This window comes from Astatotilapia calliptera, chromosome 17, assembly GCF_964374335.1.
Source record: "Astatotilapia calliptera chromosome 17, fAstCal68.1, whole genome shotgun sequence".
NCBI classification, from domain to species: domain Eukaryota; kingdom Metazoa; phylum Chordata; class Actinopteri; order Cichliformes; family Cichlidae; genus Astatotilapia; species Astatotilapia calliptera.
Window position 1 is genome coordinate 35,602,721 of NC_137438.1, and position 24,439 is coordinate 35,627,159.

The 24,439-nt window shown below is 42.0% G+C and overlaps 1 long non-coding RNA gene across 2 annotated transcripts; it reads left to right on the plus strand.

Annotated features, from left to right (window-relative positions):
• Nucleotides 1–447: 447 nt before the first annotated feature.
• LOC113008607 (uncharacterized) lies at nucleotides 448–24,128 on the plus strand. Of its 2 annotated transcripts, XR_003270049.2 has the most exons (5): nucleotides 448–654; nucleotides 1,333–1,547; nucleotides 17,282–17,363; nucleotides 20,426–20,607; nucleotides 21,807–24,128. It is a non-coding gene; the product is annotated as an uncharacterized LOC113008607 (long non-coding RNA). The 2 variants fall into 2 exon arrangements; XR_013902763.1 differs by lacking the exons at nucleotides 448–654; nucleotides 1,333–1,547 and having other exon boundaries at nucleotides 16,587–17,363; nucleotides 21,807–24,125.
• Nucleotides 24,129–24,439: the final 311 nt, after the last annotated feature.

Genomic DNA, 24,439 nt, shown 5'->3' on the forward strand with positions numbered 1-24,439 from the left:
AAACCTGTCCAGTAGGCCAGCTTGGAATCGATTCGGGGGCCAGGGGCCAATTGGGCCTTATGTTTGATATACCTGTCCTAAGCAGTTAATTTAAATATACAAATTAAAGCTTAAAGTCTGCACTTCACTCACGCCTTAACTGATTTAAAATACATTGTGGTGATATACAAAGGAAAAAACGACAAAAACTGCTTCGCCTTCTAACAAATTATGGCCCCAACAGTTAAAAATCAAGCGCACTTATGTACTCGTCCTTAATGTGTCACAATTCTCTATCCTAAGCTACCTGTTTTAGCTTCTGTCTCTTTTAAAGTCCCACACTGTATCTCCTCTCCTTGGTGGAGTTAAACATGGGACTTAAAAATAACATAAAAGTAACGCTCAAGATAAACAAATGTAATAAAAGTTATATAATTACCTATGAAACGTACTAAAGTACTATTTACAAAAAGTTAAATTACAGTCGGAGTCCCTAGCAGTTAAGCTAACTAGTGGATACAAGTTTTGCATCTGTTCTGATTAAGGCAGCCACTTTCCACAGGGAGGCGCTGTTGCTCCACACACACACACATCCGAACACCCTCCGCCGTGACAACACCCGGCGTAGCCGAGTGTCCACCTGCTTTGCTCAGCTCCGGTCGTTTCTCCTCTCGGGTAGGCATCTGTATTCAGCATACAAACAGTTTTTTATTACTGTGTTCAAATGGTGAATGCGGCCGATTAGAAGACTGTCAATTAACGCTAAATCACTTCGAAGACATGGGTTTGGCGCTTCTCTCCAACAGCTCAGATAAAAAGTCTGCTAATGCCAATCCTTGTCCATCTCTACCATTAACTCCATTCTCCTTTTTTTTCCACAGCGAGTGGGCAGACAATTTCTATCTTAAGTGTTTTATTTGTTCATATGCTAATAGTGCGATGAAGTTAGCTCACAGAGAGGGGGGCATGTAAACTGCTTTGTGTGGGCTGGAGTTGAACCTGCACCGTCACGCTTGTGGAGTTTTGCTCTGTGGGTTCTTTTTTCCTAAGTGCATCTTAAAAGGCCAAAGCGAGGCACGTCTTCGATGCAAATTTAGCAGAAAAACTGTTGAAATATGCATTTTACTTAAGCCAATACAGTTTCTGATATTTCAGGCTCCTGACATTCAGAGAGGTAAAGCAGTTTTATGGGGATTAAATGAGCTAGTAATGGCCCTGTGATATAGAAGGCCACCTTCAAGCCGCTGTTGAAAGACATCTCCCATCTTCATAAACAATTGGAGCTAATGCAGTCGCACAGCAGAGTCTGACTCCATCCCTCGCTCCTCTCTTTTGTCTGTCTGTCTTCACCAGATACTAATTGCGCGGGGAGGTAAACACAGCAGTCAAGTGGAGAGGACGGCGAGTCAAGCGTGAATATCAATCTCCCCACATCAGTGTCATCAGATGACTTTGACTGAGTTGAAGGCAGGCCTCATTAGAGATGTGGTTCAGGCAGGGGTGCTGCAGGTGGCAATAACATCCAGGCGTAGGGCTCTGATGTTCTGGAAGTCTGCAGAGCTCACCAGGTAACAGGCCTGCGGATGTATAATCCAAGCTCCACTCCCCAAACCCAGCCCTCACAGAAGTGTCAACAGGGTTCAGGGAGGAAATGTCACATTCCCCACATAGGCGTGCTCCTCTGCATGAAGGCGTGAGGAACAGCACAAGTTCGTAGGTGTAAATGTGCATCCCGTAGTCATGCAGCCGATTGTTATGAGCTTGTGCCACCAGCTTTATTTATTTTTTTCTTTTGCCCTTTTTTCCTGGCTCCATGTCAGCAAGTGACAGCAAGAATTGCCTGCGTTGCACACAGGTGTCAGACCTGGCAACTAACTTTTCCCACCCTGCCGCCAAGATTTTCTTGGGGAGGGGGGGTAGAATATTGCGCCTGGCATTTTTGACTTCTTTCACCAGATCAAGAAGGAAGAATGTCAAGCAGATGCATCTTGTATCTGAGCTGGTGTCGCACGTTCTCTGTCAGCAAACCCACAGCAGAGATGTTGTTATTTGGCATTTGCCTTTTTATGGCTTTGAAGATATTTTTATTGTTTTTTGTTCATGAAGTTAAGGTAAAGCAAGCAGAGGAAAAAGAAAAAAACAACGGCTAATTGATAATTGGCTAATCATATCAGATTTTACCCCTTGGCTGTAAAGCTTTAAGTCTGCACTTCACTCACACTTTAATTGTTTTAAAAAAAGCCGATGAGGCATTGTGATCACCCAGGTGTGCGGCGCGGATACAAAGAGCAGTGAACACGGTAACTGGAGAAAGAGGCAACGTAGGATTTTCAAATTCATACCGTAGGCCCATCTGCAAAAATTTTTGGATGACTTAAAATCCCGGTGACCATGATCTCAAGGTTAAGGTCAAAGGTCAAGCTTTCTGAAAATCCCCACCTCTACTAAAAACCTCTGACAAGTTCAAACCTCAGTGACCTTGACCTCAAAGTCCTAGGTGATTTTCAGAAAACTTGACCTGTGACCTTGATTGTGACCTCAAGAAGGAAGTCAACGAGGACTTACAAATTAGCTGCATCTGCTAGAATGCTGAGGGGTATCACTGGCAGCCATGAGTATTTTTATAACAGTAAAGAACATAACACAGAGGCCCCTGATCAACTTGATCTGTGAGGAGTTGTTGTTTGTTTGTTGTTTATATTTTATATTCTAAACGATGGGAGAAATGGTGAATGTTTGCCTATAAAGTAAAAGCTGCTGAAACCAACATAGTTCATTTGGCACCACTGGCACAAGCACAATGGAATGATCTAGTTTAGCAAAGGTGAGGCACGGCAGACACATAGAAGCTACAGCTGCTAATGTTAGGACACCGGTCAATCAGTGCAGCCATGCCTTCCATGCCAGAATCCAGGTGTTGAGGTATTAAAAAAGAATTCAACTTACTCAGAGTTGTTATGAAAACGTAAACTATCTATAGATGCCCATACTGTTTTTGCCCCAGGATGCTAACATACTTTTCAGTTCTGTGAATTCAAGACATGGGGGTACATAACATGGGAGTCTATGGAGATTGAGTCTGTACTTTATCATTAATTCTTCTCCAAAGAAAGTTCACTATAATGAAAACAAAAACAATCCTGCATTATCATGAGCTCTGTGGGGAATTTGAACCACGGGGACAGTGCTGCATTACTCACTGCTAACTACCAGATGTGGCGTGTTAAAGCATGTGTGATGAGGTTAGATGCTACTTAGTAAAAGGAGAAGCACAGCCATGACTACTGTGACTCCTCTAAAAACTAAGCAAAGATGAAGTCCAGTGTAAATTCTACTAGTTAAGCTTTTTTGAAATTGATATTTGGTGACTTAAAAATCCTTTTTCCTTTCATACAAATGAAACAAAAAACCTCTAATATTTGTTATGTGTAGCTAACATTTGTTATGTGTATGTACAGTCAGCTGGTTGTTGTTTGGGACGTTTCAAACGTGTTGCAGTCGCAGATGTTCCCCCTAGTGAATAAAGTGCAATGTCAACACTCTTAACATTGTGTAGGGTGTTTTGCCCATTTCTTATTTGCTTTTCAGGTTTTCATTTAACAGCAGTTATGAATGCTGATAAAAATGGCTAATATCAGGCAATACCATCAGTCTGCCAAGAAATTGGTTAGGTTCCAGCCAGCATGCCACATGTCACACAGTTCTTTGAGTGCAGTTTTTGAAGAGTAGCTGATTAATTTTCAGCAAAAGTAGTAATAATTGTATTTTTGCATGAAATTTTAATTTCGAGTTTAATAGCTTTTGTTCATTTTCATCACATTTGTGTAGCTGTGAAACTAAGCAGGAGTGACTTTCTTTTGAGATGTTTTCATGTCACTCTGACCGCTTCCTAAAATGTTATAGCGTTTATGCACTGCCCAACATAGTGCTCCCATCACAAGCTGATTTCCAATCCTCTGCTGGGATTTTAGTTTCCAAATCTTCATTCCATGCGTATTTACCCTTTAAAGGAATCTTTGATAATATTCCTTTTCTTAAACGGCGCTTTGTGATTGTTCTTTAAACAGAAGATGTTTAATAAGTGCTCTGGTCTGCTCTTAAATACCTGGCAAAATGGATATGTCAGCACGGGCATGCTTCAGTGTTGGCTCAAAATGACATTCGATTCAAAAGTCACGCTTTAAAGTTCTTTTGAATCACATTGCCAGACATGCCGGAGAGGTTAAAAATCTTGGGTTTTACTGTGAATTTGTGGCAAAAATATTTCTCCAACCAGCACAAAAGCCTCAAAAATGCAGATGAGAATCATCTTGTTTGTGACTGAAAGTTCAGAGGTGTGTGAGGTGACTCGTAAAGGAAACACTATGAACTGTGCCCCGATCCTCCTGCATTAAACATTGCGCAAACTATCCACTTTCCATTTTGGAACACACACAAATATTATCCTCCACCGCTCCCTCCCTGCTTCTTTCCTTCTCTCTCTCTCGGTCTCTCTCAGCAGGTCCCTGATAGGCCCAGTCTCCAGTGGCTATGTTCAAAACACTGGGCCAGAATAGCACGGGCCCTAGGTAGATAAATATTTATGGGGTGCGTTTACTTCTTACCACAGAGGAGAAGTAGAAATAGTGTTTCCAAGGTGAGCAAAACAAACAACTTCAAAGGAATTTAAATGCAGTTCATGTAAATTTTCTCCCACAGTCACATGTTTCTGCAAAGATTATCGTTATATTGTTAATGAAGGATTTTGCGCCTGATGCCAGATGACCTGATTATTGTCTGTTTGCTGGAGCTGGAGCCCAGAGGCACTGGCGAAGATGAAGCTAATGAAAGCATGCACACACAAACATGCGCCGTACATTCCTAGCCATAAGGTTATGTCATTAAGTCATGGCTTCTGGGCAGCAGTCAAACCAGCAGCTGCATTATTCATTGATCAGAGTGGACTGTGATCAGAAACAGCAGTGCTAATGGATGAGATGAAAGAGATGCTCAGCACGGAATAAACCAAAGAGAGTAAAAAAAAAGAAAAGAAGAAAAAAATCAACGATCCTCTGGGATGTCATTTATTTACTGCTAATCTGTAAAATGCTATGCAGGCTTTTCACTGAGGCTGCAGCTTAACACCTGAGATCTAATAGCTACGGTTAAATCTGGGGGATAATATCTCTCTGGAATCCCGTTCAATAATTCAGCTCGCAGACGGCTGCTCGTCACATGTGCCCCCATCAAACGCAGTCAGGCGATCGTCTAATTATCTGCTAATGTCATGATTCAGCTGGCTCCGGAAACGTGCCGATGATGGCGCGCGTCTGGGGCGGGCTGGCTGGTTGGTGAGTTGCGGGGGAGGGAAGGTGGGAGGTGGGGGATCAGCAGGCCTCGGAGCACAGCCCTTTGATGTGAAAGATAATTACTTGTGTAGTTAAGATAATTAGCACAAGTCCAGAATAAAAGTAAATAGGCTAACTGTCGCTTCCACTCTAGCCTGAATGAACTCAAGCTGCGAGGCAAACAGCGTGTGATTTTCCTCACAGCTGAAAGTGAAATAAGATTCGGAACGAGCACTCGGACTTGTGTATTGTGTGCATTTGCATTTTGGATGCGTGCTTTGAAACTGCATAAAAGTTGTAGAAGGTGATGTTATTTAGAGTCACCTCAGCTGGGGCAGAATCTGTAAATTCAACAAATTGATTGTTGGCCATTATTGGCACATCTGATGGTTATATGGGGAATAGGGTTGCAGGGTGGGTCATGCATTATCCGTGTTTTAACATTTGAGGGATAAACAACAAAAAAAGAAGACGCCATGTCAGGATTAGGATCGAGAACAGTTTTCAGATCATCCAATCCATTGAAATTCTATGCCCTCCAGGCTCCTGAGCTACTTTATCAATGCTGTTACTCCTTTATGACACTTGCTCATCGCAAAGCAGCTTTTCCCTAATCTATCAGTGGAGCCTTTGCACCCAGGATTTATGTGCATATGTTTTTTCAACCATATTCCTACCCTGTGTGCGAACTTTGAGATGATTAAAAAAAAAGTTGCCTTTTTTTCTCCTCTGCTCCCAAACAGAAAAATTGATTGGGAATCAACAAGGGAATCGACTATGAATCTGACCTTTAAGTCGACTCGATAATCTCACTGGTATCAATACACGAGCTGCATCACAGGCTCTGCTCTTTTTGGGTGTTGTTCCTTAGCTTTCCATCCTATGCAAAGTATGGACAGCAACGCTGAGTTTTTGTCTGTGAAATTTTCATCCATTTTTAGGGAGTAAAACAAAAGCGGTATTGATTTATGGGCCAATATTCACACGACCTTCTCGGCTGCGATTTTGTGCCTGCTGCATATGAAGCAGTACGTGCTGAAGGTATTGTAAAATTCAGAGTCGAAGCCCGCTGCTGGACGAGCTACGTGCTGTAGCCATTTGTAAATTACCAGCAGGCAGGATTACAGTGTTAGTGTCACTGCTCGTGCTGTGGATGAGGTAAAGCCTGTTATACTTTCCTGCTGTCAAAACATTACTTTCTGCTAAAATTAGGCTGCTACCTACTCAGCTCTATTGATGCTTTTAAAGGAGCCAGTTGACTATTGTCGCCACTGTATTAAGAGTCTAAATAGAGCATTTGGTTTTCTTTATCCATCAGAAGAAATGTTAAGGTCACAAACTTTGTTTCACAGAGTGTTACAAACCCTTTAGAAACAAGAACCCTTACAAGGTGATGCAGGATCTTGGATGTGCCTGCACACATTTAAGCAGGTTCATCCTGGCTCTTATGGAAAACAGAGCCCCCCACTGCTGGGATCACCATCCTGCCACATTCCAAGGACACTGTTGTGATAGACAGGGCTTAATGTGTATCTTGCCAGAATTGGATTTGATCCTGGGGACTCTGCCACGAGGCCCCCCTATGTTAGATTTACTCCCCACCCTCACCCCCAACACACTTCTATCTCCCCCCTCTCTTTTTCCGTGTCAAACAAACAGAAGCAGAATTGCCTCTTCTGGAGCTCCCGCCTGTTCGATTGCTGCATTGTGACAAGATCATGTACGGATCTGTGTCGCCGAGTGCTTTGTGTGTTTTTCCCAACAATGGAGGAGAAGGGGAGGATTTGTGTGTGGAAACAGGCAAGCAAGAAAACAAAGAGCAGGTGTGACTCTGTGAGCTTGTTTTGACGCCTGCGTATATATTTTATGTACAGGTGTGTGTTGTAGAATATGTGCCTCCCTGTACTCGTTTGCATGCCTGTTTACACTTGGGGACAAGAGTGGGGGGAATCGTAGATGCACCTGCTGCCACAAAGCTGTAATTTCCCTCGCAGAATTTAGCCGAATAATCGTGCTTTCCCTGCTGGCGCATCGTGCTTCAAAGCACCGATGAAATGGAAAAAAGCGTCGATTTGGGGCGTGATTGTCGGAAACGCCACACCTTCCCACTCTGTCTAGGGTGAGTTGGCATGGCAACTGGTTGCATAACCAGCCAAAAACTTTTCCCTACTCTTTATACCTAAAGGCCTAATCATATCCATAAAAGGCAGCACGTATGTGAAATAAAGCCATGCTTGAGTCTGAGGCATCTGAACTGTCTCCACATTCACATTAGCTGTCAGCATATGTGTAAATAATCTACATTTTATACCAAGCTATCATTAATCCAGAAGACGGCGAGAATAAAGATACCTCGGGCTTGTTGTCACTGTGATACCGCTTAGATACACAATAGTAGCATCAGTTCATGAGTCTCCATGTTGTGAAGCTGTGAGCAAACCAGCGGGGCCCCATTCTCCCCGGCTTTTAGATAGCTGACTCTTGTCTCCCGCAGATCTGTGGTGGTAACATCCTTATCTGCAGCAAAAAGCCTGCCATCCAGGTTTATCCATTTGGCTGAAGACTGACATTACTGCAATAGTGTCCCTTCTTATCTGTTTCTGAGGCTGAGGAAGAAAATGCAGAACAAGACAGACTACTATTTCATCTGGGGGAAAAAAAGAAAAGAAACAATGGTTTCATGTGTAGGCACTGCTGAAGCGCCATCTTTTATCCATTCTCATGTATGAAGGCACAGTGTGATGAGCTGTTTTTAATCTGTGTTTGCGTCCTAGCATAGCAAACACACACACACATACATACATACATTGATTGGTCTTTTGGAATTTCCATGTAAACAATGTAACTAGAAAGTTCTAGGAGCCTGGATGTTTTTTAAATACCTGCAATTTGGCACAAAAAAAGGTCAAACTAGGTATAGCCCCACATTTCTCTGCATTAGCCTAAAGCTCATATTAAGGGAGGCAAAATCCAATCACCACCTCCTCGCGGTGCCTCCTGGATAACCAACCAATGGTGATGGTCTTCGATGTCAGGCGGTGTGACAAGTTGATCAAAGCTTCAAATTGTCGCATCAAATGGCAATGGAATGTCAAAATTCGGGAAATGCTAGGGCGTCCCCCACAGGCGTCGCCCAAACGACATGGGAAATCAGCGAGGGCTACCCACTCATTGACGGAGTGGGCTAAAGAGACGAGTCCATCTTCGTTTTGGAACAATCAATATCGGAACCATGACTGGAAGAAGTCGTGAATTGACTGCTGCCCTGAAGACCCGCTGCATCGACATTGCCTGTGTCCAAGAGACAAAATGGAGCAGAGCAAAAGCCAAGGAAACTGGTGAAGGGTACAAGCTTTATTACAATGGAGAAACAAAAATCCAAAATGGTGTGGGTATCGCGATTGCTGCAAAACTCAAAGGCAGCGTCGTGACCGTCAACCGATTGTGTGATCGTCTCATGTCTCATTGAAATAGACTCTGGAAAGACAACTCTGCGAGTGGTCTGCTGCTACGCCCCACAAGTGCGGTGCTCAGATGAGTCCAAAGATGAATTTTGGGTACAACTTAAAGATCATCTTTGCTCAGTCCGGCCAGAAGAATGCTTGGTCATAGGCGGTGACCTGAATGGTCATGTGGGACCAGAAGAGATGGTTATGAACAACACCATGGTGGACAAGGACACGGTATGCGAAACGAAGAAGGCTGCAGAATCCTGGATTTTGCCAAAGCCCACAACCTCATCGTAGCGAACACCTACTTCAAAAAGCGGCTATCTCACCTGATAACTTACGCCAGTGGAGGACGGTTCACACAGATTGATTATTGAAAATCTACAAAACGGTGGTCTACCCAGTAGCCCTATATGGCTCCGCATGTTTTCCCGCATTGACCACACACGAACAGGCCCTAAACACCATGGAGATGCACATGCTCAGATGGAGCCTGGGAATTACAAGACGGGACCGTGTTACAATCAAAGACATACAGAAGCGACTAGGTGTAGCTCCAATTAAGGAAAATATACTCGAGTCCCGTCTGAGGTGGTATGGACACGTAATTCGAAGCTATGAGAACTCTGTAGCAAAAACGGCTATGGTGATCGACCCAGAAGGATGCCAGCCTCGAGGCAGACCACAGAAACGGTGGATGGACAAAATTAAGGAAGACATTAAGACTGTCAACGCATCACCTGAGGACGCCTTGGACAGAACCAAATGGAGAAACCTTTGCGGAAGAGCGGACCCTGTATCAGCGAGAACAACGGCAGGATGAAGAAGAAGCCTAAAGCTCATATTAAAACTGAACCTGGCATTCTTTGAAGAATTTGGTTGGACTTTGTTTTTTATTACTCACCAAGATCTTGTTTTCTTTTTTCTATGTTATTACATTAAATCTGCTGCTACTGTGTATATTAGCTTTTAAGATATTATTATTTTGAATTATTTAACTAAGAAAATAATTGGATTGTTCATAACACTACACAGTGTGGTCTAAGGACCAAGGTTGACTTAGACCACAGCCACGCAGGCCTAGAGCCTGGTCAACAACTATCTAGCAACTAGCTGTGAGAGAAAAAATGTCTGATTGGTGAGTCTTACTGGCATTTGCTACATGCAAACAGCAATTTGCTAACAACCAAAGCAATCAAAAGGAGGTTCTTGGTGCAGCATCCCCCTTGTGACTGATTTCACCAAACAACCTCCAGCAACCACTTACCAACTAGTTTGAGAATACAAACCTTTCCCTAGAAACCAACGGTTGTTAGCGGTTGCTGAGTGTTCTCTAGGTTTGTGTGATGCAAATACACCTGTTGGAACATGCTAATAGTAAGTTGTGTTTCTTCCTTTAGCTGGAACAGTTTTTTTGCACTTTTTACTGAATCATCATCAGAGACTTGTTTGTACAATTGAGGAAACGCAATGATATAAAATTTTTGAACAATATTATCACTTTTCGTATTATGATTTGTAATGCAACGGGCCTAGTTAATGGCTACTAAGAACTTTGACCCAAAAGTATTATTGAGACAATCTAACAGTAGACAAAAAAAAATTGGTTTTCTTTTTTAATAAAAGCTACTGCAGGACTTGGGCCATGAAAATCAGAAAACAACTCTGCATTCTACATGGAAGGCATTTAGAGAGGGCTACGCTGTGAGGTTTTATACTTTGGATAGGCTATAAGTTGAATGTCCACTGGTTTTCAATCCTCAGGGTGCCGCTTCAGGGGAATGCAGTGCTCAGGTCAGAGATTGTTAAAAAATAAAGGATGGTCTGTCGGACACGTTAGAGAAGGACCAGCGATGTGCTTTCTTTCATGCTCTGCTTGTTGTTTTTTTATCACTGGATCTGGCACCGTTCTCCTGTCAAATAAGCGCACTAAGTTATCTTGCTAGATGGTAACAATAAAGCCACTGCGGTTTCTTTTCCCACAGATTGCTGGATTAAGTCAAAGTGATTCATTCTCTTTTTGTAGCCCTCTTCAGCTCTTTTATTGTACCCCTCCTCCAGCCAATCCTTTTGCAGAGTGTACTACCTGTTTTTCCTGTAGGGACCTGTTAACGCCACTAGATATTTCCCCGTTGCACCTGACTCCTTAAGTGTTTGTGTACTACTGTGTTTTAACACTCCCAGCAGCCCACACTCATACTGTTAAATGATTAATACTTAATATAAGGACCTACCAACTTTCTCACTCAACACGTTCCCCACCTCTTCCTCCCTGTCCACGTTCCTTGCTTGCCACCCTCCTTCGTGGCTATTGATTGTAGAACAAAGGGGAGGGACTTGGGCTGACCCCCACATTACAAGTGTGCAGAGTATAATTACCTGCAGTGCTTTGTCCTCACTCTTTACTCACATCCTTTCACCAGCCCTCTCTCCACAAGCCAAACAGATGATGCGGGGGGGCTGGGTTAAATGAAACATGCCAGGTTTTTAATGGAGTTTATTTACTTTGTTGTGTTTACATATTAATGTCAGTTATGATTCCATCTGCATACTGGGCCGCTGTGTCTATACATCTGTGGTGGAGGCTTAATCCTACTCTATATAATGCATTAGGAGCTGAAAGTGAAGCCCTTGTCACTAGAACCCACATGTGAAACAGGTTGTACTCTCCAGCAAGGAAGTTGTTTGGGCGTAAGATTTTGTCTTTAAAAAACCCCAAAAATAATAAAGGCTCATTAAACTGTTGCAAGTAATTTACACAGAAAGGAATAAAAGAACTTTTGGCTTAGAGGTATCTTTGCCTGAGCATTTAAAGCATTTTGTGTTGTATGAATTGGCTTGGAAGGTTTTTAAGGTAGCGTGGAGGAGGATGCTATTGGGCTTAACATCAATGTCCAGTTGCTTAGCTGAAGGAAGGCCATCTCACTGAGGTAATAAGAATATATGATCACAGCCTGCAATTTCAGATTGATTTACCAAAGCGTCAAAATGGATTTTGTGTACTTTCAGACATTTGTGAGGTATTTGCACTACACTATTTTTCTTTTTCATGGAGCACATAATTGCAATTTGTCCGCTCTGATGTCTGATTCAGATTCTCCGAAGGGAAACTTTTGATTTGATATTACAGTCATTCGCAGCAACTCGCTCTACAGGGGGTGGCTCTTTAGTTGTTAGAGGGTGCTTGGAAACATTGCAGAACTGCCCTGCAATAGAGGATTTAGAATTTCATTCAGCAAATCCAAATATTTTTAGGAGAAAACTAAACTCAAATAGAACATTCCAAATATATGTGCTGTAGACAGTGCTGAGAGTACTGATAACAAAAGACAAACTCTGTAACGGCACTGTTTTAGGTTTTTAAGAAAAGATATTGACATGACAAAGCTTCATCCTGGACTCCTCCACTGTGCCCCTTCCTAAAAAAAATGTAACTGATGATTCCCCAATTAAGTGGAATGTTTGCTACCACCTACTTGGTGAGGAGGCTGTTGGAGAGGGAATAGGCGGGCATTTGCATCCACACTGATCATTAGTTTATGGAAATGTTAAAATACAGGCTTAGCAAATGACTTGAGCTTAATTATTACTCTTGGTGTTTGTTTCGCTCAATTACTCTGTGCTGCGTGTTAAATGTATTTCAGAAATGGAACTATCCGAATCACGGCGGTGGTATCACACATACAGACCAGGAAGCACTGACAGTATGAAAAGGTCTGTCAGCAGATCCCAGATGTTCATTTCTGCTACACACTGTTCCTCTACTAACACGGACGCTACCGCAGATTTTACACTGGAAAAGCCAAAGTCTGAACATTTTGTTCTATGCCAGCTCTCAGGGCAGAGGTCATTTGGGTGATGTGTACTATGACAAGCCACTGTTCGTGCAGGTCAAACATTCCAGGCTCAGAGGCTGTACAGATATTTAATAATGAAAATACAAGACCGTATTTGGAGATACATTCAGATTTGCCCTGTATACAAAAAAAAAAGAGTTTAAGTCAATAGAAGCAGTACATGTTTAACGAGACACTGAACCGGAGAGTTAAAGGCACATGATTGGACCTGCATGTACGTCATTGCTTACAAGACTACACAAAGGACTTCAGTGTTTCACAGTAAGTTTGCTGTTCATCACTCTATCTATTAACTTATATCTTATGTACATTAGTGTACTGCTTAGGCAAGCTTGATTAATTAGGTAAGTGATGAACAGCTATTGCAAGGGCACAAAACTGAATTTTTAGCTGCATCAGTAGTTGGTAGATTCATTAATTCGCCAGACACTTTAATTAGTCTACCAGCTAAATTGCATTTTAAGAGAGTCTGGTTGTTTACCTGCCAAAGTGTGAAAATAGAGTATATAAACAGCCCTGGAGAAGCTTAACAGCGTATGTCTGGTAATGGCTCCCACACTATAGCTATCGAAAGCTGCAATTCTTGTTTCCTTATAACATAAGTTGATCGTGTTGCTTTATGTGTGTGATGGCATTTATTTAAGTCTAACATTAATTTGAGGTAGAATGTCAGAGCTGAGATGTGTTGACTGTATGACTAATGTCTGAATCTTTTTTTAATACCAGGAATGTCTGCAGTTACTTGACCTGAGAAATATGAGTTTAGTCTCAAAAGACAGACCCAGTGTTAGCTGGAAGTTTTTGAGTTGCTCCAGCAGGAACATGCAGAGGCGTTCGGAGGTGCTCAGCTGTATGTGTGTGCTCGAGAGCTGTGGGCTGCATGTGCTCCACATAGCTGGAGAAAGTGCTCAAAGCATTGCGTGCAATCTTCCTTAATACCCCTGCTAGTGGACAAGATTTTGTGCACTTTGTTCAAGAAATTTTTTATTCTTCAACAGCTTTTTGAGAATAACTGAATAGAAAACGTGGCCCTTATCAGCAAGGAAGTAGATCATGCTTTTGCCTGCCATGTCGATGTACAGTGCAAGAGTCTTGACCACTTTTATCTTTCAGCAAAGCCTAAAGTCTCTTGCGCAAGTTTTCTTATCATTTCTTTAAATATTGTTCTCAAAGGTTGTTCAAAGCTTCTCTTTGGATTTTGGCTTTCTTTTATTTTTTTCTCTGATCCCACACTGCTTTAGTGATGTTCAGGTCCAAGCTCTAGGGAGGTCAATCCCAGACTGTTAGTGTTCCACTGTGTGTTTTTAATGATTTGGCAGTGTGCTTAGGGTCATTGTCATGCTGAAAATAGCGCAGAGAACTATTGCACAACTTAAAAAAAGTACAAGAAAGTCTTGCACCTTGGAAGCAAAATATTTAGCAGCAAACGAGGGTTGGCTGAAGACTTTTACAGAGTGCTGTACAAATCCTAGAACATATTGCTTGAAGAGGCATGAGTTGGCCCTCTTCTTTATGGCATCTCCAGGACAGATGAGCCTGTAATGATATTCATCAGTAAAGACCTGTCTCTGCTCAAGAAGGTAATGAATAACTCACCATGGATATAAAGTACATTTCCATTTCAATAACTGTCAACGGTGATTTCGGGGGAAATATCCAACTGCAGTTTTTTTCAGACAGGTAATGCAAAGTCACAGTTCGGTAATCACAGCGAAGTTGATTTAAAATGTGATGAAACATTGCAACATGAGAAACCATTATAATATTAATAGATTTACATTCAAATGTAGATGATCAAGCTGGACAAAAACGAGTAAAAGCCAAATGTTCACCTGAAATATTTAAAATCCTTAAAGGGATTGTGGAGAAAGATCACACAATTGCTTGTGTACAGAAAATCCAAGCTTTTTTTCTTGTGTTTGAGTTTAGAAGAGACTGTGTGGACTGTTTCGCTAACATCGTCCAGAAAATGCAAGACAAGCACCATGAGCACACCATTGTCAGGCAGATGGCATGTTTGGACCCAGCAAACATGTCCTCAGACCCAGACTTGTGCCAGGAAAGAATGAAATGACTTGTGGAGCTCTCTGCAATCTGTCAGGAGGTGTCTCTGCTGGTTCTCATGTTTTCAGAAGTCTCGCCGAGAATGTACATTGCACTTACCTGAAGGTTATTCATTGTCACACACAATACAGCAGTGACAGGATTCTCATCCTAGTAAATGCTTTCATTACATTTGATGGATTGTCTCAGTAGAAAAAAGCTGAATCATTTTCTTTTTCCCCCCATTGATTTGGAAAGCATGGGCTTTCTGCAGGAATCTTCTGCTCCCGTCGGGCAACCAAACAAAGGTTTGCGAACGGACACGTGGAGATTTATGCATATGCATCGGGACACAGCTGTAGCTCCGTGTTTGATGTGTCTGTGGAAGAGCTCTCAAAGTAACTTGACAAAGGAGCCTATAGCAGCTCCATCTTCAGAAAGTCCTCCGTCTGTTCTACAACTGCGTCAGGAAAAAAAGACAGAGCAATGCACAGAAAAAAAGAAATTGCTTTGAGCCATCTTGAGATTCTCAGAAATGGGCCTGGGGGGTGACCTGAAAACACAAAACCGGAAGAGGTGGCTGAATGTAAATCACACCCTTATGGCCCTGCTAATCAACAGGCCCAGCAGATGGGAGATGTTACAGTCATATCCAGGGGTGGCTTTGTTAGCCTTTTGTTAGCTTCAGTGTTCAACTCTTTCTGGCTTTATCTGACGATCTACTGTCGGTTGGCTCTTCTAAAATATCTGTCTAAAAAGTTTGGACCTCATCTTCCAAACAAACTTTGATTTGTGATACAAGCCATCAGGCCCAGAGTCTGGTGGTTAGTATCATATGACTGTTTATGTAAATATGTGAGTTAAATTTAGTGGGAACTATGTGTAGTAAATCTTTTTACTGGGATTGTTTTCAGAGGTTGAAGCTCCAGCCACAATTACAGTATATAGAACAGTTTTATCATAAGACCAGCATGTCTCGGTCTTCATCAGGTTCATTGAGAATTAAATTGCATTATATACAGGACTTTCATTAACATAAAGGGGGAAAAAATCCTAATAGGAAAGATTTGAATAAACCCATCATGTGTGTGCAGTTTACCTGTCCACCAATCCACCCAGTCTAATTCCACAGTTGTCTACATCCAGTAAATTTACCAATGGACCAGTGTAACACCAGCATGGATTGGCTGGGCATGTCGTCATCTGATACAAGGCCTACTAGGGAGTGTCTAGTGGTAACCCTAAGTAAGTTAGGCACCTAAACAAGAAGAGTATACAATTTATTTTTTTCTCCTCCCATTATACAGACATCCACTATAAAGGACAACGAACTGCTTAATGAAGAATTTGTCAAACAAATAAATTTGTCGTAAATTATTGAAAATTGGTTTAAAGCCATAAAAAGAGGAAACAGGCAAAATATATACTATAAAAAGTAGCGATGTTTCTGTTCCTGGCTAGTCTAAAAGTAAGAAAGACTCAGATATTAAGTTACATTTGAGAACCGTTTAGTGGAAAATGTCAACAACTAATAACAAAGGCTTTTTAAACCATTTATCACATTCTTCAGTAAATCATAGTAAACCGTGGCACTTCACTCTGTGGCACCTCACATCTTGTGTATTAAAATTCCTCGTTATGCTCTAGACAGACAAAGACGAAAAACACTTCAAAAAATATATGATGTTACGTATGATAGGAAAACCCGCTACTACAAAGATGTTCAGGTATTACTTCACAAATTACCATCAGAAAAACTTGCGACTGAAAAGTGTGGTGCTGTTCGCAATTTCACAACAACCACTTCAGTAGAAGTTAAAACCTAAAATAACAAAACAATAAATTATCCATCCATTTTCTTCCGCTTAACTGAAGTTGGGCAGCAGCAGCAGGGAAACCTAGACCTGCCGCTCGTCACAGCTTCAGCTTATCTGGGGAATCATCGAGCCTTTTCCTGTCCACCCAACAGATGTAATCTGTCCCAGTCTACACCGGGGCCTGCTCCCGGTAAGACATACATGGCCGGAAAACCTTGCCCAGGAGATGAAAGCCTGAACCATCTCCTTTCGGAGGAGTGGCGGCTCTAGTCTGAGCCCCTCCCGAAGGACTGAACTCCTCACCCTGTGGCTAAGAGAGAACCCATCCGCTTTTTGGAGAAAGTTCATTTGAGCCTGCAGTGTCTGTGATCTCATCTAATAATGTTAACAAAAAGATGGGGCCTACATTAAAGGCGTTTCTCAACAATGATGCACCACCCACCACCTGGTGGCATAACATGTAGGACACAATAATGTGCTAACATTGGGCTTAATTTAAAATTTTAACAGTGACAACAGCGACGAATTGTTGGCTAGTGGGCTAGTCGCACATATCCCTAATAAAAATGCATGGATTTAGAACTGTTTTCCAGCAGTTTTTTTTTGTTTTTGTTTGTTTGTTTTAGCTTTGGTTAATCCCGAAGTCGATGTGATATCCAAGTCCATGTATGGATACATTTTCCTGCTTTATTAATTTGGATGATTCAGTTGGAAATACCACTATGACAATGCGATGAAGAAATATGTAAATAAACCTGACAAACCTACACCTGCCTACAGTATATTTCCATTAAACCTTGTCTTTGCAGTGAAATTAACAGAAAGTGGCTCAAGACAGAGTTCAGGAGTTCAGGAGCAGAGCAGCTATGGAAACATCATCCGGCTCAAAAGGTAAGATTGAGGCCTTTACAGTAAAATAACACAATTAAACTTTTACTTCCATCATATGATGCTTGTTTTTTTAGTTTCAAGATTCAAAACTTGTTGCAAACTGTTGGCAGTCGGCTTTGATATCCAGTCCAACAAACACGTCTGCCGTGTCACACACTTTTGAAAAGCCACCGCTCGCCATGTTTTGAAACTCTGCAAACCCGTGAAACTCATCACAGCCAGGGACAGCTTTATTGTTCAGTGTGCAATTCTATAAATGCCACTTACAAAAAAAATGAGGAAAAACACCAACAATTCATTTAGCGGGCTCTCCAAAGCAATCACAATTACAGAATTGTTTTCCTTCCCTTATCAGCGCTTCTCACAAACAACAGCATGGGATTTAGCACAGTGGTTAGCACTACATAATGCCATACACGTCACCGGTGATGAAATATATTTGGAAATATAATTAGAGCCGTGTGATATTAAGACCACAGTCCTGTTATTGAGCCGCGTCACCCAATTTCGACAAATTATGTCTCGGTTGTCTCGGAGCCTGAAACCTTTGTTCCTTCTCCCTCCTGCTTCATACTTCATGTTAGTGTGTGTATTTAGTGGAAACACCAGGAGGCTCCAACAGTTTCTACTCTTTTTTCCACATTGATTATTGTTTTGCAATCATGAAAGCAACAATATGAATGCTCATGAGCATCTCAAGATTGCAGCCTGAAATTACTTCTTTTTCAATTCATTAACACCTATTCATGGCTTATTAATTAATATAGGGCACTAAGTATTCCCCACCACAGCAGAGGGGCACATTTTTCCCTTGGAGTGATTTTAATCTTATGATATTAGCATCTCACTTTACTCATGGGCCTGTTTGCCCCACTTAGCCTCGCTGCTGCTCCCAAATAGGCCAGTCCAGTCTAGACCAGGGCAGGAACCCTGTGTGTGTGTGCAGGTGCAGCTGGTGAATCCATCCAGCTGCTATTTGTCACGCACTGGCTCACTCCCAACCCTTTTAGCACCAACCACCAACACGATGCCGCATATATGCCTTGTCGAGATGCCGTTGCATGTCTGTGTGTGGCGAGGGCGCAGGCCCAAGTGTAATGGGTTGATAAATCACCCACTAGCTGCAAATTAATGAACAGCATATGAGAGCGAGTGCAAATACACCGCCAAAACGAAACAGTCGCACCAGATTGCTTTATCTATGGAATAACCCCCACCTCCAACCAAGGAAAATGAAAAAAATCAATTAAAGCACCGATATACACCTCATGCTGCTACAGTGCTCGTGTTGCTAAGGAGAACTGAGCAAAGCATGTATTTTTTGTTTATTTGCATTAGAAGAAGGGGAGGGTCTGCTGAAGGTCAGCGTAAATGGAGAAAAGGATGGGGGGAAAAAACTTTGTGTTTGCCTAGAAAACAACTTAAATCAACAAGCTGGAGTGGATAGAAATTGGATAAAACCTTCAGGGCTGCCCCTCAAGAGTATGAATTCCATATTCATTATGCTTGAATGTTGTAATTTCAAGCCCTTACCACCTTTAAAAACAGAAAAAAAAGGAGAGAAGTTAGAGTGGTGCTGTTTCTCATTTTTCAGCAGAGGACACCTTCAGTGTGACAGCAGTGCGTATGTGTTGAGATGGGAAGGGACAGGCGAGCGGAGGAGGGACGGCCAAGAATAAAGCGAAAAGAGTTAGGTGGTCAAGTCGCCACCTGTGATCCGCAGTAAAACTAAACCCTCTCATTCCCCATCCTCTCCTCCTTCGCCTCATCCCTTTGTTTTTTCTGTTTTTTTTTAAAGGTCCTCAGAGGATATTGCCGCCATATTCTTTCAGTGGTAAAACGTCCCCAGGCACAAAGCTATTTCAGATGCTTTACCGGCGGGCCTGCGGTGATAGAAAAGGCGTAATTTGTTTTGACTTTGCCTCTCACACAAACCAATCTCCCAGTGTTATTTAAGTCCCAGCTCTTCTCTCGCTCTCAGCAGCATGTGACGGCAAACAACAAATCTCAGGTTGCCATGGATCTCTGCTATTTATAGATTGTTTGCGTGTCTTTGTGTGGGTTTGTTTCTTGTAAGCGTGTGTGCGTGTGTTTAATTGTTGGAAGTTGTGTACGTGTTTGCATACACGCCTTTTTTTTGTTCCCCCCTCTCTTGTTTGTTTCCGTCGCGCAGTCGAAATACTGTCAAAGCCAAACTATTGCAGTGCGGATTCAGTCACAATGCATTGTCGCCAGACAGGAAAAAAAAATCTCTAACTTTGAATTAGAGTTTAAAAAAAAAAAGAGTATTCATGCTGTATTCCCAGTGCAGTCATATCTGGGCTGGTGTTATCTGAGGATACAGAGAAGAGGAAAGTGAGCCTAGATGTAGCGACAAGAAGCCTAAAAAAGAAAAAAAAAGAAAAACACCTGATATTCCTGAAATAGAGCGCTTCATTATGCCGGAGCAGAGAAGGATCCAGCCCCTGCCTGTTGATAATCAATTCCCTCTGGTGACTTCTGAACTGCAGTCTAAAGCCACGATGCAGGAAAACAGAGGATAAAAGAACATCCTCCAACTTTCCGGAGTGAGCTGCAGTCACAGCTCGCTTTGCATAAACAGATGTCAGATTTTTAGTTTGGTTGTTTTTCGTTGCCTCCCTTCTTCTCCTTTAACTGTACTTGACGGCCTCGACTAGAAGAGCCTTTTCTTGTCGAGAAGTAATTCCGTATCCACCCTAAAACAAACAGCCAAAAAAGACATTTGATTTGATACCACTTCCCACATTACCGCATCCCTGTCACACTCGCTTTTTTCCCTGCCACCAAGAACAACTTTCATCAGTTTCCCCTGTATCATGTAAAACAGTGGTTCCTATTTTTTGTATTTAACATATCCCTATAGCGGTATCAGATGCACTTGGGTGCCCACACATCCATCACCTACCACACTTCAAGTATGTTAAAAATAAATTTTCAAAAATGTTAAAACAATTGTAATCTTTTATCAAGAACTTTTAGAACACACTCCATATTAGGCATGTCACCAGAACCGATACTTACATTTTCTTAAACTACCGCAGGTGTTGCAAGCAATGCATGGAAACTTTATGAAACTTAAAGCATGCAGCCAGGACAGCACATCAAGGCACAGAAGCCAGGAGGGGATCAGTCAACATGACTTTGACAGGGACTTCTCCACTATATCAGCAGATGACTGCCCCTCCCTATACCTGCTTCTGTCAGAGGTTTCTTCCTGTTAAAAGTGAGTTTGTTCTCTGTGTTACTGTGGAGTCTTTAGCTTCCAATGTAAAGTGCCTTCAGGTGACTGCTGTTGTGAAAAATTGAATTGATTTATATGTTTAAGTCTTGGTTCTATTTTCTGAACCAAAACCTAGTTTTTTATACAGTATATATATATTTTACTTGGTCATTTTCGACTCCATTGATTAAAATAGGCACCTTTTCTGAAAAGTTTTGATGATGTAGGGGCATGCTGGGAAATATATTACTTATACTTTCTGACCTGGCTCCTTCTTTCTTGCAAGGTTCAATCTGTTCTGGGCTTGTGGGGCCTAGCTTAAGAAGATAACATGAATTTGTAGCATAGGCTTATTCAAATGTGTCCATGCTCCCAGTCTCAGACTGCAGTTGCTGTCCATGGTGCTGATCAAAAGCTGGATACTTTCGATATTACTGATTTCTGCTGTGTGCTATTTTTGCATTTACAGTGTTTGTTTGTGTGTGTGTGTGTGTGTGTGTGTGTGTGTGTGTGTGTGTGTGTGTGTGTGTGTGTGTGTGTGTGTGTGTGTGTGTGTGTGTGTGTGAGAGAGAGATGCTGCTGGTACACCGTGGCAATAACGGCCCAAAGAGTTGTCTGCCCCGGAGCCTATCACAGAGTTGTTGCGCCTGTGCTTCCTAATGAGGCTTCTTCAAAACAGATCATCGCAGCGAGCGCGTCATCACACTGATGCCAAAGAACACCTTTTGTGTGATGCCTGCAGCTTCTGTCAACATGCCAGTATTTGATGTCCTAATCAGAGAGTGCACTGAAAAAAACATGAAGTAAAACAAATTCATCAGTTTGCGATTGTAGCTTTGGTTTGAAATCGCACGCATTTGCAAATTTGTGATTTGCCGCCCCATCTCAGCGTGTATTCTGGGATATGAGGTGCCACAGAGAAAAAAGGGAGGTGATGATGTACATAGAACCCATCATATATCCAGGGCTCTAATTACGTCCATGCCCCTCCCCCTCTGTCTTAGATGGAGGAAGTGGAGGATCAGCACTTTCCATCCCTCCTACCTGCTCTATGTTCTTTTTCTCCTTTGCCACAGCAGGGCTCGTGTTATTAACCTTCTGTCTGCTCAAGCACATAGGACGCTATGGTCCTTTCTCTCTTGCTGGAAGTTAATTTTAGACAGTTGAGCTTCCTTTTGAAAATTTCCATGTCTCTCCTGCAGCATTCCCTGCCAGGATCCAGATCAGGAGATGAGGCAAATGGAAGAGGAACACATCAAAAGAGACAGATTGACTGGACAGTGTGAAACGGTTCTTGTTACATTCAAGTTGATAGTAAAGAAGAAATATGAAGAGAAGAGGAAGATGGAGTGTTGAGAGGACAGATTGAGGAAAAATTAAATGGCCTTCTTGATGAAGAGCAAGTTTGACATTGAGTGCTTGCACGTCCATGCATGTATGCATGTTTGACTGAAAGCGTGCTGCACAACACCAAGGGGCTGGGGGTCTACTTAGATTTGATGGCTAGAGTCCTTCACTCCCACGGCCTGCTCTCTGTCCTCTTATTGCGGCACTCTGTCAGCCTCGTCGTTAGAGCCGCTAAGCACCTCTCAAGGTGGTTATTGTACCTCTCATTAGCGCAGTGTGCCGACTACGCAGCGACTGTGGACGAGAGCCAGGCAGAGACGGGAATACTCATTAGATGTGAATCATGCGTGAACACAGAGGACCCTCCCTGCTGATAAACTGACAGTTTCCCCTATACGACAGGCTCAGATACCACCCCTGTGATGACCAGCAACTGGAACTCATGGTGTAGCACATATAAAAGCTGAATTCATGCTCTATTCTTTAAGGGGATGTGAAAATGATTGCTGCGTTTTAAAGTGTTGCTGTGTAGCTTTTAATTGCAGCCACAACGAGATACACAGTAGTTAAATACTTCTAATCTGGCAGTTATGAGAATAGGAATGCCACATAAGTGGATTGTGAATGTGTCTGCTGATTCTCTGACCAAATGTCAATTTTTCTGTCTGCAAACCTTCTCTGCATTTCCTGTCAATAGTTTGGTATTTCAGTCTGTTAGCAGTGCGGCCTCTCTGTTGGTCACTGTATTGGCCTTCTGCTTGTAATCTTTGGAATACTTCTAAACTTAAATGACCACACTGGTGCGTTTGCATGTTTTATCCAGATTTGAAACATGCAGTAAACAGTGTTTTCTTTACAGTCGCAGTATTAAATGTGAATACGTTTGTTCTGCTGTTGGTTCTGTGATTTTCATGCTGAGGACTGGGCTTTGTGCTCCATGTGGTTCCAGTATTTTTCTGTTTCCACATTAACCCACAGAGTGGTACGGTGGTTAGCACCTCAAAACAAGAAAGACCTGGGTTTGAATCCAAGATGGGGCTTATCTGAGCGGGCTCTCTCCAGGTACTCTGGCTTGCTGCATACAGATGATAAAATTATTAGCACTAAACATGGCAGCTTACTTTAGAAAATTTTTCTAAATACTAGTTTTGTGTGGTCATTTTGTCTCCGTGTGCAAAGTAAATAACGCAAACATCCAAAATAAAATTAGGATGTTTAGAAAACCTTTTTTTTTTTTTTTTTTCAAATTCCTCATTCTGTTTAACAGCGATTTAATAAATGCTTAAATGAAATGTTCATGGGGGGCTAATAATTTTACTTTCATCTGTATATGTTATATTATAAATTGATTGGAAGTTCTTTGTCTCTATGTGTGCCGTAGCTCCCACTTCATGACAGCTGTGATAGGCTCCTGCTTCTCTTGCTGGAATGGGCAAAATTAATAAATATGATAATAATAATATTTATTATTATTCATAAATACGAATTGATGGGTATTAACACCTTATTACAAAGCTTCACATTCTGTTCCCACTTGGGGTCTGAAGCCGACCCAATCATTCCTGCTGAAAACAGAGTACTTTGTTTATGCGTGTTTGGTTTAGCGCGAGGTAAATGGAAGTCACGGTTGTACTTGTGTAGTTAGAACATTGTGCATTGTGAGAACGCAGCAAAGAAAATGAAAGTGGCAACATGACACAGCTGTAATAAGATGTTTTCTTCAAAACTTTCCGCCATTGTTGCGTCGATTCAAAACTGCTCTCTCTCTCTGTTCACCTCATCGATATGTTAATTGCTTGTTTTGGGGACATGACAATGATTTCATGCGATCCTGGGCTCCCAGGGAACATTGCAACATTGTTAAAAGTGTATTAGAAGCCTTAAACCGATTACCTCTTGGTTTGGACTATTTTAAGTTGAGAAATTGCAAGACATCGCTTTAGTCTTTGATGCTTCTAAATGACAGCGATCTGTTAAAAGAAAAAAGGAATTTCTCAGTTCAAACATTAAAAAATGATCCACATGCACATATTGCATGTCTGTGGGGATGTGACTTCCTCATCCACAGGACACTTTTGGCTGGTTTGATGAAGATGTAAACAAAACACATTCAGTGCAGCGGTTATCTTTCTCACCAGACCTCCACTCATTTGAAAACGAGTTGCTTTATTAGTGTTTTTGTATGATCAACAAAGCAAAATCCTTTCTTCCTTTCATACACACTCCTTCTCCAAATATCTCTCTCTCTCTCACTCTCTCTCTCTCTCTCTCTCTCTCTCTCTCTCTCTCTCACTCACACACACACACACACACACACACACACACACACACACACACAGTGAGTTTAGCCATTTTTACAGGAAACAACAGAATCCATCACATGTTCCATGAAATTGCCCTTGACTAAGACGCTTACATCTCACTTCCTCCTGCACTCTTATCAGTCTGGATGGGAATGTTGGTGAAAAACAAGATGCTAAAGAGTTGA